The sequence below is a fragment of the Pleurodeles waltl genome, chromosome 3_1, assembly GCF_031143425.1.
Source record: "Pleurodeles waltl isolate 20211129_DDA chromosome 3_1, aPleWal1.hap1.20221129, whole genome shotgun sequence".
NCBI lineage: Eukaryota > Metazoa > Chordata > Amphibia > Caudata > Salamandridae > Pleurodeles > Pleurodeles waltl.
The window spans coordinates 45,174,453-45,191,981 of NC_090440.1; positions in this window are offsets into that span (position 1 = coordinate 45,174,453).

Genomic DNA, 17,529 nt, shown 5'->3' on the forward strand with positions numbered 1-17,529 from the left:
AATAAATCACATATTTTATGTTATTAGTTTGTAATTTTTATAATACTTGGATCATTATTATAGTTGTTCCTGAAAATTAAAGTTTTGTACTTTGGAAGTATTCACCCTATACTAATATTATGTGATAGCTTTTTAAACAATATCTAATATTTTAATACTTGATCTTCTTTCTTTTTGACTGTTATGAAGAGTGTTTGCTATGATTTATTTTATATTGTGGTGTGTCGAGTCAGGGCCACTCACCTGAAAAGCAGGATGTCTGCAGGGGCGATGGTAGGCCCCGACCTCCTGGAACACCTCTCGGCACTTCCTGATGGACACAGAAACCCCGGCAGGTGTCCCAAAAGGAAAGGGGGAGTGGAAGAGAAAGAGACAAAACACTGCCACGTCTTGCCAGTCCAGCCAGGCACTCTGTATCTTCGGGGGGGCAGGTTGTTGCTGACAGAGTGATAGCAGAGTTAGTGCACTCAACTTCCTTGAAACTGAATCTCTCTTTCTGATTTGGGCACGGGAGCGGTAGAAGAACACCGGGATGCTCCAGCACTTTTCTTGGATAATAATAACTGTTGGCACAATTACTAACACTGCATTACGAAAAACCCAAACTGAGTACCATAACAATAAGTACTGCGACACTAGGGCTGGCTTCACAGAGATTCACTGTTACACACTACAATTAGAACTGTGGTTGCACTTATCATGCACAAGAAAGACAAACAAGGGCATTAATTATATCACGTATAACTTTCCTGCATGCATAGGGTTAAACTAAAAGGAACAAAAACAATCCAAGAAATACAAATGTCCATTCTGGGTTTAAACAGTTAGGGTGGCACAGTTTGGTTAGGTTTCACTGTGTGTGTGAAAAACCCTTCAAAAGCAAATTCCTCAAACCTGAAACACAGGCATGAATGACACAATTTAAATCCAAGAGTTATGCTATTGGAGAAAGAAAAGTTACGTAAAACTAGTTGAGTTTCCACATGTGGATGAGTCACCATACCCAATTAGAAGCACATGTCTACACCACACCCAATTAGAAGCACATGGTAATACAAGCATTGATAAAACCAATTGTGTAACACAGCACATTATGTTTACTTAGAAACATGAAGGTTTGACCAAGAACAGAGATATGATTTGACCCTAATCCCTCAGGATGCTGACAGATAACGCAAGAGGCACCTTGGGGATCCCTGACAGCGGTGTGTTCAGTTTGTAGAGTATTTATCTCAATTGTAAGTACTTATTGCAATTAATATTTATTTGGATTTGTTTTATTTTTACTGATTCTGTAAAAGGATGTATACTGTTGTGGGAAAAGTAAATCACACCAATTTACTGCTCAGCACCTTCTTCAAGACAGTCTACATTGGAGCGGGGATAGTAAATCTAAGACTTTCAGCAATGTGCTTGAGATTGGATTAGGAGTAGTGATTCTGACCCTTTAGTGGCCAACACCTTCATCAAAATGGTTTAGATTGGCTTGATAATAGTAAACCTGACCACTTAATTGTCCAACACCTTTCCCAAAATTGTTTAGATTGGAGTGGCAATCGGATGTATGACTCCTTTACTTTCCAACAACTTCTTTATTATGGTTTAGATTGGAGTGGAAATAGTCAATCTGGCTCCTCTAGTGTCCAACACTTTCCCCCAAAAAAGGTTTAGATTAGAACAGGGATAGTAAATCTGACCCTTTTATTGTATAACACCTCCCTCAAAATAGTATGATGTGGAGTGGGAATACAAAATCTGACCCGTTTAGGGTCCAACACCAATCCCAAAATAATTTAGATTTGAGTGGGAATACTAAGGCCCATATTTATACTTTTTTAGCGCCACATTTGCGGCATTTTTTGTGACGCAAAAGCGGCGCAAACTTACAAAATACAATTGCATTTTTTAAGTTTGCGACGATTTTGCATCAAAAAACGACGCAAATGCGCCGCTAAAAAAGTATAAATATGGGCCTAAATGTGGCCTATTGAGCTACCAACACCTTCCCCAAATGGTTTACATTGGAGTGGGAATCATAAATCAGCCTCCTTTTGTGTCCAACACCTTCTCTAAAATGGTTTAGATTGGAGTGAGAATAGTAATTAAGATCACTTTATTGTCCAGCAGCTTACACAAAATTGTTTATATTGGCGTGGGAGTAGTACATTCAACCACTTTAGTGTGCAACAACATCTCCAATATGGTTTATATTGGAATGGGAATAGATAATCAGACCCCTTCATTGTCCATCACTTTCCCCAAAATGGTTTAGATTGGAGTGGGAATAGTAAATATGATGCTTTTAGTGTCCAACAACTTACCCAAAATAGCTTAGTTTCAACTGTAAATCTGACCCATTTAGTGTCCAACATCGTCCCCAAAATGGTTTAGACCATAGTTGGAATACTAAATCTGACCCATTTAGTGTCCGACACCTTCTACAAAATTGTTTAGATTGGAGTTTGATAAGCAAATGTGACAACTTTAATGTCCAACACCTTTTTCAACATGTTTAAATTGCAGTGGGAATAGTAAATCTAACCCTTCCAGTGTCCAACACCTTCCCCAAAATGGGTTACAGTAGATTGGGAGCATTGAATTTGACCTTCTATTATCCAACCCCGTCTCCAAAGTGGTTTACATTGGAGTGGGAATTTGAATTTGACTCTTTTAGTGTCCAACATCAGCCTGTTAGACGTGGCACCCTTGGTGTGGTTTTCCCTACCTTTTTGTCTCGAGACCTCCTGTTTTTGCTGGCTTTAGGATTCTGCACACTTTACCACTGCTGACCAGTAATAAAGTGCTTGTGCTATTTCCCTAAAATATAGTAACACTGTGCGATACCCAATTGGCATTTTGAATTTACTATTAGTCCCTAGTAAAGTGTGTTACCTGTGCTTAGGGCCTGTAAATTAAATGCTACTAGTAGACCTGCAGCACTGATTGTGACACCCACCTAAGCAGCGCTATAGACAAGTCGCAGGTCTGCCATTACGTGGCCTGTGTGTGCAGTTCAAACTGCCAATTCAACCTGGCAAAATAAACCTTTTTGCCAGGCTCAAATCTTCCTTTTCAATACAGATAAGTCATCCCTAGGATAGGTCCTGGACAGCCCAGCGGGCAGGTTCAATGTATTTAAAAAGTAGGACATACCGGTCCTGATTATGAGTTTGGCTGTCCACAGACCGCCATGGTGGTGCTGGCGGTCCGACCGCCATCGGCTTGGCGGTCACACCACCGCATTATGATGCATGCGGTTCCATATAGGAAAGACCACTGCTGTCCTGCCGGCACTGCCAGGCAGCGCAGACCGCCGCTGTGGCAAGTCCGGCCAATGAGGCCGTCGGAGCCAGTGTTTCTGCCAGATACATTATGATGTTGCCTTCCACTGACGTGACTGTGGCAGTCCAACCACCACGTTCCAGCAGGCATATAAAGAAAGGAACTCCCCTGCAGGCAGCATCACACATATTGTGCTGCCATGGAGCTGATCACACACTTCCTGCCGCTGCTGCTCATAGATGGAGCACAAAATCCACTCAGTTGTGGACGCAACCCACTGTAAGAACACACATGTGTCATTAAGCTCAACAACAGATCATCGCACCATCATCCACATATAAGGGTCACCCTACCGTGGACCAAGAACACTTGTCATTGTGTCCCAGGTCAGAGGCATTCACAACGAATGACACATTCACAGCCATAAAACATCCCCTTTGGGCAAGTCACTGACACTGCACCACCACACTCCACAAAAACACACATCTGCTCATCTTAATCACACAGACAGTGAAGTGTATAGAACATTGTGTCACATAACAGCAACACCACTCAAACATCACACATAATTCAACTGACACCCTTACGTTCCTCACATGCTATGAACTGTTGTCAGATGAAGACAGATATTTTTAGATGTGTCATTTAACACAAAGGGCATCAAGCGGGCATGCAGGCATCTCAAGGATCATACTTGGGTGTGGTGGGGTCAGTTTTGGGATGGGTGGGTTTGGGAAGGGTGGACTGGTTCTTCGGAGGGGTGGGCTCCTTCTTTGGGGGAGGGGTATGGGTGCTTGCAGTGGGGGCAGGTTTGACAGGGGAGGACTGGGATGTGGAAGGGATGGGTTGGGATGTGGTTGGGGGCCTCTTGGGTTTGGGAAGGGGTGGGGAAAACAGGGGAAAGAGCAAGGTCAAAAAGGAAGCTTTCTTTGGTAAAACAGGTATGGTCATCAGAAGGGATTGGGGATTTGGAGGTTGAGGGTCTGGAGGTCTTGCTTGTGGGTGTTGGTGCCTTTGGTGTGTGCGTGTGTGAGGTATGCTTAGGTTTGGGTGGTGTCTGTTGCATGTAGGATTGTGGGTGTTTGAGTGTCTTGGGGGGCTGTGAGGTCGAGGTAATGGGTGATGTGGGAGTGGTGGATGTGTGAGTGGCTGCTGGGGTGGTGTCTTTGGGTATGGTGGATGTGGTGGATGTGTCTGTGTGTGTTGGGACCTTTTCTGTGGGTATGGTGAATGTAGTGCATGTGTCTGTGTGTGTTGGGGTGGTGTCTGGGGGTATGGTGTCTGAGGTGTGTGGATCTGTATGTTTTGAGGGGTTATCTGGATGTATTGTGTGTGGGGAATGTGTCACTAGGTGTGGTGGTGTCTGTGGGTATGGTGGTTGTGGTGTGTGAGTCAGTGGGGGTGGTATCTGTGGGAATGGTGGCTGTTGTGGTGTCTGTGGGTGACTGTTGAGTGCTTGCGTGCCAGTGTGTCTTGTGGTGCTTGTGTCTATGTGTGTTGCTTATGTGTGTTGAAGTGGTTGTGTGCAGATGTGTCTGTGTGCTTTGGACAGGTAGGGGAATAGGGAATTTGGACTGGAAATAGGGAGTGGTGGGAGAGGACTGTGGGCATGGATGGCTGCCGTCAGTGAGAAGGCCAGAGCTACAGAGATGGCATCCAACATACAGAGGTTTGTTTGGTTCAATTTCTGCTATGTAACCAAGCTACTGAGTCACATGTCCTGGACTCCATAGAATCTGCACACTATCTGCACTGTGGGTTTGTCAGTTGTGCAATACGCCTGTACTGGACAAATTGGCTTATGTGAAGGTGACATCAGAGCTGTGGGAGTAAGGGACCTGTCATGAGTCAAAGACAAACATTGACAATGATGCAAAATGCACATATGAGCTAGTTCAGGGATTTACCTCAGTACCCATTCCTAATTAGTCAATGGACTTAGGCATTCAGGGCACGTTTTGCAACTAAAGACTCATACTGGCCACATGACAGGATCTGCAGGTCTACAGGGAGTAGGCACAGTGACACAGTTGTATAGCCACAGTGACTCTCCCACCTGCAGTATGTCCCATAATGGGAGATACATTTGACAGGGCCTGGTCTCTGCAGGCTGAGCATAAAGAACCTACATGACACTCACATTTTCATCACTTCTATGCATGATAGTACATCATTTGGCCATCATCAATGTGGCTTGTGTGACAACCTGAAAGGCATTGTGAGTCATGCTCTGCCTTCCAAACAACAGTTTGTCATTGCCAGGTGTGGGGTGAAAGATCTGTGGCACAAATACACATTGCTTACAAGATCCTCAAATGACTCAAACAAGATGCATACACAGCTCATGCTGTCATGCGTACATGTTGTCTGACATTTACAACCATCATGTCCAAAGAAATGTCACTGTATAGCAGTAAAGTCTCCTTGCCTAGATATCTGCATCCAACACAAGGAGGATATTGTGCCTCAAACACATCACAACTTGAATGTTCAAAACATATAGGCCCTCATTTCAACTTCAATTTCAAGTTGAAACCGCCACGCGGCCGCCAATTTCCCCTTTCCGCCAGCCTTTTAATGGAGGTTCATACTGCCATGAAAAGGCTGGAGGGAGGGGGACTCGTAATCCCTGGGGGATTACAACCGCTGGGACAAAAGTGGCGGGAAACCGCCGGTCCCGGCGGTGCGACCGCAGCGCTTCCGCCGCGGTTGTAATGCCCGAGTTTGTACCGCCAGCCTGTTGGCGGTACAAACTCCAGAACAGCCCTGGCGGTCTTTGACCACCAGGGTTGTAATGAGGGCCTTAGTACTGTTCTCCAATACCTGCACAGTGTACATTCCAGTGGTGCCACACAAACCGCAACAACAGGCACAGTCTAACTGGCACACCAGGGCACATTGTAGCCTGTGAGTAGGGAAAAGATGGTGTTGAACAGAGTCAATTGTGCCTATGAGACTCTTACCTGCTCCTCTGGTGAGCCATAGAGCTGACCATACCGGGGGAGGATCTCATCCACAAGCTTCTCTAGCTCCTGGAGAGAAGGCAGGGGCCTTTTCACCTGCTGGCTGTGGGCTGGTTGCTCCCAGAAGCGGCACACAGCAGGTGAAGTGGTGGTGTTGATGGCAGCAGTTCCAGGAGCCAACTGACTGATTTTGCCAAACGCAGCGTACATGTATGCCACATATGCAGTCATCACCACTGATGGCCACAGCCATTGTCCTGTGACCAACATAGGCAACAATGTTAGTCTGTCGCTGTGTCCGCCGCAGTTGGTACTGCCTACTCTGAGGACATCTTCCGTCTGCGGGTGGTTCCTAATGTCCAGTGGAGTAGATCAGGCATCCACCATTCTGGAGGTGGAAATAAGTATACGGCCCTGTTAAATACATCACAACAACAATATAATTGTGGTATCATCACAAATATCACAAATCAGTCTTGTAGTGTAGGTCCTACTACACAATCACCAGTGTAGTGTGTTGCTGGGTACAGATGGCATATGACAGAGATGCACTGTTCACCACCGCTGTTGGTATTTTTGGCGGTCAGAAAATACTGTTAAATTTTGAAGGGCACTTGAGGAGCAGATATTTGGGTGTTGCTCAAATCCATGCTGTGTACACATGTCATGTCAACCATGGGGGTCACTTTTAACCCTTCGGTAGTTGACAGCTGTGATGTGTACTGGGTGTTATGTATTTAAAGTTTGAAATGCTTTGTCACATGATTTTGTTGACATACATCATGTATGTTCGTGTAGACACTGTGATTAATGCTCCCACTATGTATTTTCACACAAAGGTCCCCTGGGAGAGGGAAGATGCAACAAGCTACAGTGTACCATCCATTGTTAGACCTTCAAACCATGAAAGAATGCCACAAACTTTACCATTTGAATAGACAAACAATAGTGGATTTATGCCGCAAGTTGGAGCCATATCTGATACCTGAAAACACTAATCCAACATGCATACCACCCATTGTGAGGCTCATGGCAGTATTGGACTTCCTGGCGGCAGGGTCCTTCCAACATACAGTGGCCATATCTGTGGTATGTCCCAACCTATGTTCAGTCTTGTGTTGAGAGATCTCCTATCAGCAATGTTGAAACACATTGACAGCTATATCAGGTTTCCCCGGCGTGAGGATTTGGCCAATGTGAATACTGATTTCTACGGTTTGGCTGCCTCCCACATGTGGTGAGGGTCATTAATGGCACACGTGTTGCCTTGGTGCCACCGCAGAACACTGAGCAAGTCTATCGTAACAAGAGAAACTTCCATTCAATCAGCGTACACGTTGTCTGTGTATCTGATCTCTACATCTCAAATGTCTGTGCCTGTTTCCCTGGATCAGCCCATGATTCCTTAATAATGCAGAACAGCACCGTACTTCAGCTGATGTCACAACTGCAACCAGAGAGGGCCTGGCTGTCCTGATAGTGTGTGAGCAATGTCAGCTGCTACAAGCATGAAGTGAGTGACTCACTGTTGCACTTATGTCCCATTCCAAAACAGGCGAAACAGCATATCCAAACCGACCTTGGTTATTGACGCTGCTGAGGAATCTAACTACGCCAGGGGAAGTCCGCTTCAATGAGGCCTATGGAAGAACACAGCAGACAGTACAGCGGCCTTTTGGGCTCCTGAGGCCAGATTTAGCTGTATGGACAGGACTGGTGGAGCCCTCCTTCACTCAACCGGGAAAGTGTGTCAGATCGCTGTGACATTCTCCACAGCATCGCCCTGTGGAGGAATATCCCACACATCCGAGAGTAGAGGGAGCTTAGGGTGCCATCTGGTGAGAATCCTGAAATGCCAAATGAAGATGACAGTGGTGAAGACGAATGAGCTGACTTGGGTCACGATCTCCTCAACAGCTTCTTCTCATGAGTGTAAATATGTCATGTGATGTCATGAGTTTGACTGTATAATGTACTGTAGGTGTGAGAATGTGTGAAGTTGATTATATCAGCCAAATGCTGTTTGATTAGATAGCTTTTGACACATCTCCACTATGATGATGTTGCTTTGTTTGTGTCAGATTTATTGCAATGTACTTTGTTTTCCAAATGCTTGCTTTGTGACTTGTGTCATATGTATGGTTTGATGCCTATACTCCTTGTTTTGTTCTTTGTTCAGGTGCCTTCACCATGACATCTTCATGAGGGCATTTAGGAGTTGTAACACTGGCAGATATGCAATGCTGTTTTATCATACGAAGTGGACATGGATTGTTCCAGGGAATGTAGTTCACAGACTCTGGGTGTAGGAGACCTGTGCCAAGACAGCTTGCACAGTGATAGGATAGAGGTTTATAAGGCTCCTTTGGACTTGTCTGTTGTCCTGTGTTGGCACTGATGCATCATGTGTGTCATCATGTGGTCTGAAAATATGTAGTATTAGGCCACAATCATGTCAGTTACCCTTCACATTGACCTGTAAGTAGCTGTTGATGTGTTTCATCATTGTAGGCTAAAGTGAATTTGCCCAATCAGTGATTTTGGTCATACCACCAGATACATGAGCACTGGCGTTTAATGACCCTGTGATCAGAAATTGTTGTATCGCCATCTGAGTCTTGCATTATATGATGCTAGATTACTTTGGCGTGGTAGGTGTTATGGATCCAGCTGATGATTTCAACCACTTTAATGTTTGCCTATTCTACAGGACAATGGGGGTCATTTGAACCTCGTTGGTCTTTTCACAAGACTGCCGAGGGACCACCGTGCTGAAGGCCGCCAGTGCAGGCGGTTTTCCGCTCGGCGCATTATGACTGCTGGCAGCCCTCTGTCCTTTTCCAGATGGAGAGCCGCCATCAGCCATACTGGCGGTCGGCGGGGAAGTGGAGGTTGCTCCACCTCCACCGCCCCGTCAACAGAACACCGCCCACTGAATCACATTACGTGATTCGGCGTGGCTGTGTTCTGTTGACGGGATGCTGGCGGCGGAGCAGCCCCCATGGATCCCGTACCCTCCCGGAAGATCAATGGACAAGGTAAGTTGATCGTCCGTTAGGGGAGGGGGTGGGGGGTATTGTGTGTTGTGTGCGTGCATGGGGGTGTGCATGTGAGTATGTAGATGGGGTGTGTGAGTGTGTGTATGCATGCAGGGGGTGTAGTGTGAATGGAAATGTGTGCGTGTCTGTGTGTATGGATGTCTGTATGGATGTGTGCGTGTATGTCTGAATGTGGGTGTGCGTGTATGACTGTGTGTGTGTCTGTTCGCATGTTTGTTCGTGTGTGTGCGGGAATGTGTGTTTGTGGTGTCTGCATGCGTGTTGGTGTGTGTCTGTGTTGTGATGTCGGGGGTAGGGGTGGGGAGGGGGGTCCTGCCACCTTTGGGAGGTGGCAGGGGGTGGGGGGTGGGGGTGGGACTCGGGTGGGGGAGACCCCTATCAGTGCCAGGGAAGGAATTCCCTGGCACTGATAGTGCTTACCGCCATGGATTTCATGGCGGTTCCAAACCCCATGAAATCCATGGCGGTGAGCCGGGTCATGATCCCGCCAGCGGTAGTGTGGCAGCCACCGGGCTGGAGACCCAAGTCTCCAGCCCAGCGGTCGTCTCCGCCATGGCAGTCTGATCGGAGAAGTGGCGGATGACCATGGTGGTAACCGCCATGGTCATAATTCCAATTTTTTACCACAGCCTGTTGGCGGTGAAACCGCCACTTCTCCATCAACCGCCAAGGGCGTAATGACCCCCAATGTCTGACAAATCTCTTCCTTTCACGGTCTAGAGGTCTGTACCTGTAAAAATGTTAATTTACTCAGTATGATTCAATCATTTATAATTTGCAGTATTTCAGAAACCTGACAGCCTATGTGCTAAACATTGTAACAAAATGTCTTCTTTGACCAGACACTTGTATGTATGTGTTTGTGTGGAATTGTAATCCTGAGCTGGACACTGTGGGCCATATTTATACTTTTTGACGCAAAACTGCGCTAACGCAGTTTTGCCTCAAAAAAATTAGCGCCGGCTAACGCCATTCTGAAGCGCCATGCGTACACCAGGCAGCGCCGGCGTAGGGGGATATGGGGCTTGGGCGTCAAGAAATGGGGCAAGTCAGGTTGAGGCAATTTTTTCGCCCTCAACCCGATTTGCGCCATTTTTTTCGACTCCCAACCCCCATAGAAATGACTCCTGTCTTAGCAAAGACAGGAGTTATGTCCCCTGGGCATGGCCATTGGGCATAGTGCATGTAGGGGGGCACAAATCAGGCCCCCCATGCCACAAAAAAAAATGAAAAAAAAGACTTACCTGAACTTACCTTAATGTCCCTGGGATGGGTCCCTCCAGCCTTGGGTGTCCTCCTGGGGTGGGCAAGGGTGACAGGGGGTGTCCCTGGGGGCATGGGAGGGCACCTCTGGGCTCCTTCAGAGCCCACAGGTCCCTTAACGCCTGCCTTTTGCAGGCGCTAAAAAACAGCACAAAAGCGGCCGTACGTCATTTTTTTTGACCCGCCCACTCCCGGGCGTGAATTTTGCCCTGGAGTATAAATCCGACACACATGCCTCGGAGTCGATTTTTTAGACGTGAACTCCTACATTGCATGTCATTAACGCAAAGTAGGTGTCCACGCTAAAAAATGACGCAAACTCCATGGACTTTGGCGCTAGACGCGTCTAACGCCAAAGTATAAATATGGAGTTAGTTTTGCGTCGAAATTGCGTAAAAAAAACCGACGCAATTCCGGCGCAAACGGAGTATAAATATGCCCCCCTGTACATGCAACATATCCGATCTTAAGCAAATACCTTGGAACATCATTGTATGGTCACATGGTCTGACATACCTACATGGATAAATGTTAAATTAAAAACAGCAGACAATGAGTCAGTGATGGGTGATTTTATTGGAAAGCTACGACTAACACAAAATATATGTGACATGAACCAACAAAAAATCAAATGTCAAGTGGCAGTCATTGTGAATGAAATCATTGGAGTAGATGCCACACCATTGGAAGTTTAAAGTCCAGAGTACTCCTCCTATTGGAAATGGTATGTGGTTCAAAATCAGTCCACAGAGTAAATGTATGACACACAAGGGAGGACCTTAAGGAAGAGGATTATTGCTGGCAGTGGTGGGTGTCTTGCCATCCGTACTTCTTGGATCCCTGCTTGTGAAGGGGGGGAGATCAGCTGCTGCAAAGGCGGGGGTGTCTGCGACTGTTTGTGCCTCTGTCAGGGCCTTCCTTCCTGTGTCTGCCACAGATGTATTTTGGCATGATGTACTTGCCACACAGGAAGGGGTAGATGTTGGGAGTTAAACCCTGATCAGGGTGGTGTTAATTTCCCGCAACAACCCTTTTAGGGTGCCCATTTCCGTATGGGCATCCATTTTTTCAATCATGAATCTGCAGCTGCTTAATGTCCCCGAGTTCAGTCAACACCTCACCATCATACCTTGGGACTCCTGAAAGACCCCCAAGACATGTCTGATGGTGTACTAGTTGACTTGACAGCAGCCCCAGTGGCCTCACACCACTGGCCCACAACATTTTTCACACACACCCTACCGCCACGTGCCGATGCCCTTAGCACAGGGTGCATTCTCCAACTTCGTCCAGGGCCCTCAGTTTCTAGAGTGTTGAGTTGCATTCAGTCTGTTAACTATACTGTCCCACATGTTTATTTTCCTACTGAGAGGAGTGTGCCGGACTTGGGCTCCAAACAATTGTGGCTCTATTCTTATGCGTTCATCCACCATGACTCTCAACTCTTTTATGGGATAGTGAAAAAAGGGGTGTCTAATCCATGAAAAATTCTAAAAAAACGGTGGTCGGGGTTGTTTGGTTCCTTGTCTGTGAAGAGATATGTTTTATAGTGTGATTTGCAGGTGTGTCCATTGGACTAATGTGTGTCTGCTATGTTGTTTTTGAATTCATCCACTGTGCACTTGTCTTTTACTTTGCTGGACGGGCATCACAGTGGTCAACTGCCATTGGCTAACTGCTGTGAGGAGATCGCCATGGTGACTGTGTGTTTGTAATAAGCTTGGTGGTTGGCGGTGGTACTGACGGCGCTTGAGGTTGGACTGCCTAGATACAAGCCACGGTGCTGCTGGCGGTCTGCCTTTTTTGTTTGGCGGGCAGCTGTCCTGCCTGTCTGCATCATAATACGGCAGTCTGGGGGCAGCTGGAGCAGTGGTATTTTTAGGACCACCAACATGGAAGTCTGGCAGTCCGACCGCCAAACTCGTAATGAGACCCATAGTTTTTACCTTTACATTCCTGGTGATGAAAAACTCTTAAACTCGTTTTTCTCCACTGCAAGGCCTATCTTTCTCATAGGTTAACATTGGAATTGCCTTATTATGTCAGCAGATTTGTACAGTGCACGTCTACCCAAACAGACTTCCACCACTAACACCCCAGTCCAGGACCCTTGGTTGCAGGCTAAAGGTGCTTACTAGCAGAACCCACATATCTTCTCTGCTGAGCGGCACATTCCCAAGCCGAACCCACACATCATCTCGGCTGAGCTGTGCATCCTCGACCATAACCGATGCATCTCCACTGATGTGTGGATTGCATCTGGCGCAGAAGGCCCACATCACCTTATTACACTTTATAAGTATAATTGTGAAATGCGAAGAGATGACCCCTTCAAGTTTGGTGTCTCTGAAATCACAATATAAAATCCTAACTTATAGTGAAGTTGGATTCTAAAGAGCAAGTCTGAAAATGACACTTTTAGAAAGTTGCCATTTTCTTGCCTTAGCCATCTGGTGCCTGTAGCCTGTCTCTGGTCACATGGCTGAGCATAGTAGGCAGTTGCGTTTTGTGTATTCTTCCTAGACAGCCAAACACAATGGGAGCTTTGGTGTAACTTGATGGACCATCCTGGACAGGATGAGAAGGTGGAGCTGGACAAAGCCTCACTTACAGCTGAATAGGTAGTGTGATGTCTCCACACAAAGGACTGCACAACCTTGGTAGTTAGTCTGGAGCCACGGAAAGGAGGGCCGACCATCTGTGCACTTTAAAGGCATGTCTTCGGACTCACCTGCACATCAAAGCCACCACTGGGTATAAGAACTGGAACTCAGACACCACCACTTCACTATACTTCTTTGACCCTATTCATGTACAACACCTTCCCTAAAACAGATTAGATTGGAGTGGGAATAGTAATGACCCTTTTAGTGCCCAACATCCTCCCCAAAATAGTTTAGATTTGAGTAGGTATGTTAAAATGCACCCTTTGAGTGTCGAACGCCCTCCAGAAATGGTATGTAGTTGTGTATAGTATGTGGTTTTTCAAAATAATGAGGAATAACATTAAATGTCTGTACATGTTTTATTTATGTATTTTATTTATTGTATTGAACACATTTTTAATTTTTAAAGAAAATAAAATGCATAATTTTCATGTTATAGTTGTATATCTTTATATACTTTGTGGTACTCTATCTCTTCTTTTTCATCTTTTTTGTCTGATGTTTGAGTAATCTAATGTATGCTGTCTTTTTGGTCAGTAATAATATCTGATTACCTGTATATTACACAGGTATTAGATTTTTTATATGCACTCTTCAAATTCTTGATGTATGGTTTCACATTGACTCAATTTTTGTGGCTGTATCTATCTTTGCCCCTTATGAAATATTAATTATGATCCACACTTGCAGTGGCTTGGTATACTCGTGTAACATTGGATCCTGACAGGGAATATATTCATGCTGCTGTGAGGATATCTGATTATAATGACAGGCATGGCCATTGGGTCATACCTTTCAGTTTTAATGTATAAACAATCAACTGGACAAAGTGCTAGCCTCTAACATCAGTTTGGGGTAATTTCCCATCCATACCTCCGTAGGAGGGCACAGCAGTGCATGCCCACTTCGGTTTTATTCGCTTAATAGCAAATCACGTCCCTTGATGTGGTTGAAATATGTATCATTATCACTTTGAAATCAACCATCTGAGGCTGCTCTAATTCACAGTGGGAAATGGCTTATATGATGTATTAAAAACTGACCAATATGAGCCAGCCTCATAGCCACACAACTTTATGCCAATTTGAGCCAGAGTATTAATTTTACAATTTCACAATACTCACTGGGATGGCAATTACAAAGTCTACATAGACATAAGGAAAACAGAGAGACACTTCTGCAAAGTTAAAATTCATACCCAGTGCACTTGCACAACTATGCACAGGAAACACCGATAAATATCTACACTGTATCACATTGTAATGCTCCTTTGACTTACTGGTATTGTAGTTCGTTACTATATGTAACCAGGAAGCCATGGAGCATACATTTGTAAAGCACATGCATGAGTAGTTACTCATGAGAATTGCAATTGTTGTTAACTCTGGCATTTATGAAGCTTAATTTACTCTGTCAAATGTAACAATGTGAGGGATTTTACAAACTGATGACACTGAGCAACTCAACTTCAATAACTTAAGATGAATTTCGTAGATTACTGATATACTCTGGGTGCTGTTGGAGTCTTTCTTTCATGTTAATGCACTTGTTATATATTGATTCAGTGGTGAATGGGGCACATTATCTGGCACATGCACTTTACCCAAGTTGAAATGCAGGGCAGTTTCCCACTGCAAATAATGCATGTTCTGCACCGGAGTGACATTCATGTCATTCTTGCTGTTTAGACATTTTTACACAAATGGTATATAATTATTTTTCTTATATTTATTTTTTACACATAGTACATTTTACTTTTACATTTTTATAATGCATTTTTAGTATATAATAATTAGTGCTTTTTAATATAAAATTATATTTTTATAGAACTATTCCATTTATACTTTACATATAAATATGTATTTGTTCAGTTCATTGTTTAACATTTTATAGACCTTTTTAAAACGTTTTAACATGCATCTTTCAACACCTTTAAATATATTTGTGACATGTTTATTGAATTCTATAGGAACATATTTTATTTACTTTTCATTTAGCAAGAATTTGTATTTTACCACTACATGTACTTTGTACTCTGTTAAAGTTATTTTAAGATGGATTTCATTACGGGTTCTCTATTGCTATTCGACGGATGAGGTAAGATCCTTTATTAGCTTTTATTTAGGGTTTTTAGGTTGGGGATTTGGGTAGGTATAGTTATTGTGATTTATGATGTTAGTTTATCTGGTTAGCTTGTTTAGGGAAAGTTTGTGTTATGTTGTTATGTAGTGCAATGTGTTAGGCCTAACTATATTTTGTTAGCAGTACTTTGTTGTTGCAGATATTGCCATATTTCCTATGATATTTTGGGAACTGTTATGTTATGTTTGTATTTTATCTGGAATATATGTGGGGTGCGTATGCTATGTTTTTTACAGGTTTGGAAATTGGAGTGCAGCCTTTGCAACTATTTTAATGTTTTTAAAGAAGTTGATTTAGTTTGATTTAAACCTTTAAATATTTTTTTAATTTCTTTTGGTTTTTCAAATTTCCTAGAGCACTTTTTACTTTTAATCTTTACACTTTTCTTTGATGTCTACAATATCATTTTCCATTCTAGCCCTCTCAGAACAAGCAAGAATTTGCATAAAATTTAGTACATTTTCAATTCATATTGATATATGAATTGAATATATATAATGTATATGATGTTTGATGGCTACATTGTGTGTAGTCTGATTTTTTTCAGATGTCTCCTTTGGTGGTGGAGACTATTTAGCATTTCTGTTTTATTTTTAAATATGTGCATTTGTGGGACTGTTGTATTATTATTAATATATATCAAATATTACATTTTTTTCATTTTTTTATGTGTGTAGTAATACTTATTTTCTTGCAATAATGTTTAATTTTCTTAACATGCATTTATTGTTAACAGCATTTGTAATGTGAATAGCTTTGATTTTACATAGGAATAACGTTATATTTATAGGTTTAATGTATTATTAATTATTTTTGTGTATAGTGCTTAATTATTGATCTTTTTTATATATATCTTATTTTAAAAAGGGGTTTTTGATTTAAAATATTATTTTTTCCATATCTTCTGCAATATTATTATAGTCAATATTGTGTGTTTCAATATTTTTCATATTCTGTATGTATTTGAGCTTGAAGCTTCTTTCCTTGTGGCCATTGGAAAGCCTGCAGGAACAGTGGCAGAGGAAGGAATACTTGATTCCCAATTGGAAAATTAACCCTAAAATAACCCAGTTCCTTACCTGCAGTTCCCAGTTTGTATTACATATTCTTGAATGTCCCTGCAAACTGCGATACATGGGGAGTACTACACTATGGGCCTCATTACGAGTCTGGGGGTTGGAAAACCCGACCGCCAGACTTGTGGATGAGGAGACCGCCATGGAGCTGCAGGGGGACACCTGGCGTACTTTAAATGAGGCCCTTATATTTTAATGAGGATGACTGTCCTATATATACTACATCACATGCAATAAATTATTGCCTTAGTTCCCTTTATGTTTCTCATTTTTAAAATCTGTAACTAAATAGGCATTCATGCTTTTTGTTTAGAATTCGGATCCAAACTTAATATTTACAGTACTTTCATACCTTTCCTGCACTCTTACCAGAGCATTCCTGTTACCGTTGTCCTATTCCTCTCTACAGCCTGCAAAAATAGACACTGAAGAGTTATACATTCTCATGTTCATTTTGTTCCATTGTACCTACTGTACTATGGAAACTTTAACTCTTCCACAAACTAGCACTTGGGTACCATTTTGGAGGTTGATGGATTCTTGTTTTCTCTGTCTACTGCTTCCCTTTTTGTCACTATTATTTATTAGTTTATCAGCTTCCTAAATGATGCACATGTGAATTATTGTCTGCCTTCCTCTATTGGTTTGTTTTAGTAAAAAAGGAAAAAAATAAATATAATTGTATTAATTTAAAAACATTTTCATTTTCCAGATCAGTCTTTACTCTGTGCAGTGTTTAGTGTGCCTCCTTCCCTAGTGTGTCATTTATAAAGGGGCAGCTCAAATAATACATAGGGCCTGATTTAGAGGTTGATGTACAGAGTACTCAGTTGCAAACGTGACAGAGATACTACCTGCCAGTCCTTCAGTCAATGCGCCTCATTTAGAGATGAGCAGACCCTAAGCTTTCTGTCGTCAGAGCCCCAGTTGACTCCATCAGCAGAAAGCTTCCTCGACAGGCTGACAGAGTAGAGGCAGTCAGAGGAAGGTCTTACACTGCCCACCCTATTTAGAGTGGACAACGTAATGTCCCATTTTTCTGTCTGTGATTGCCAGGACCCTCTCCTCCACCCCCCCA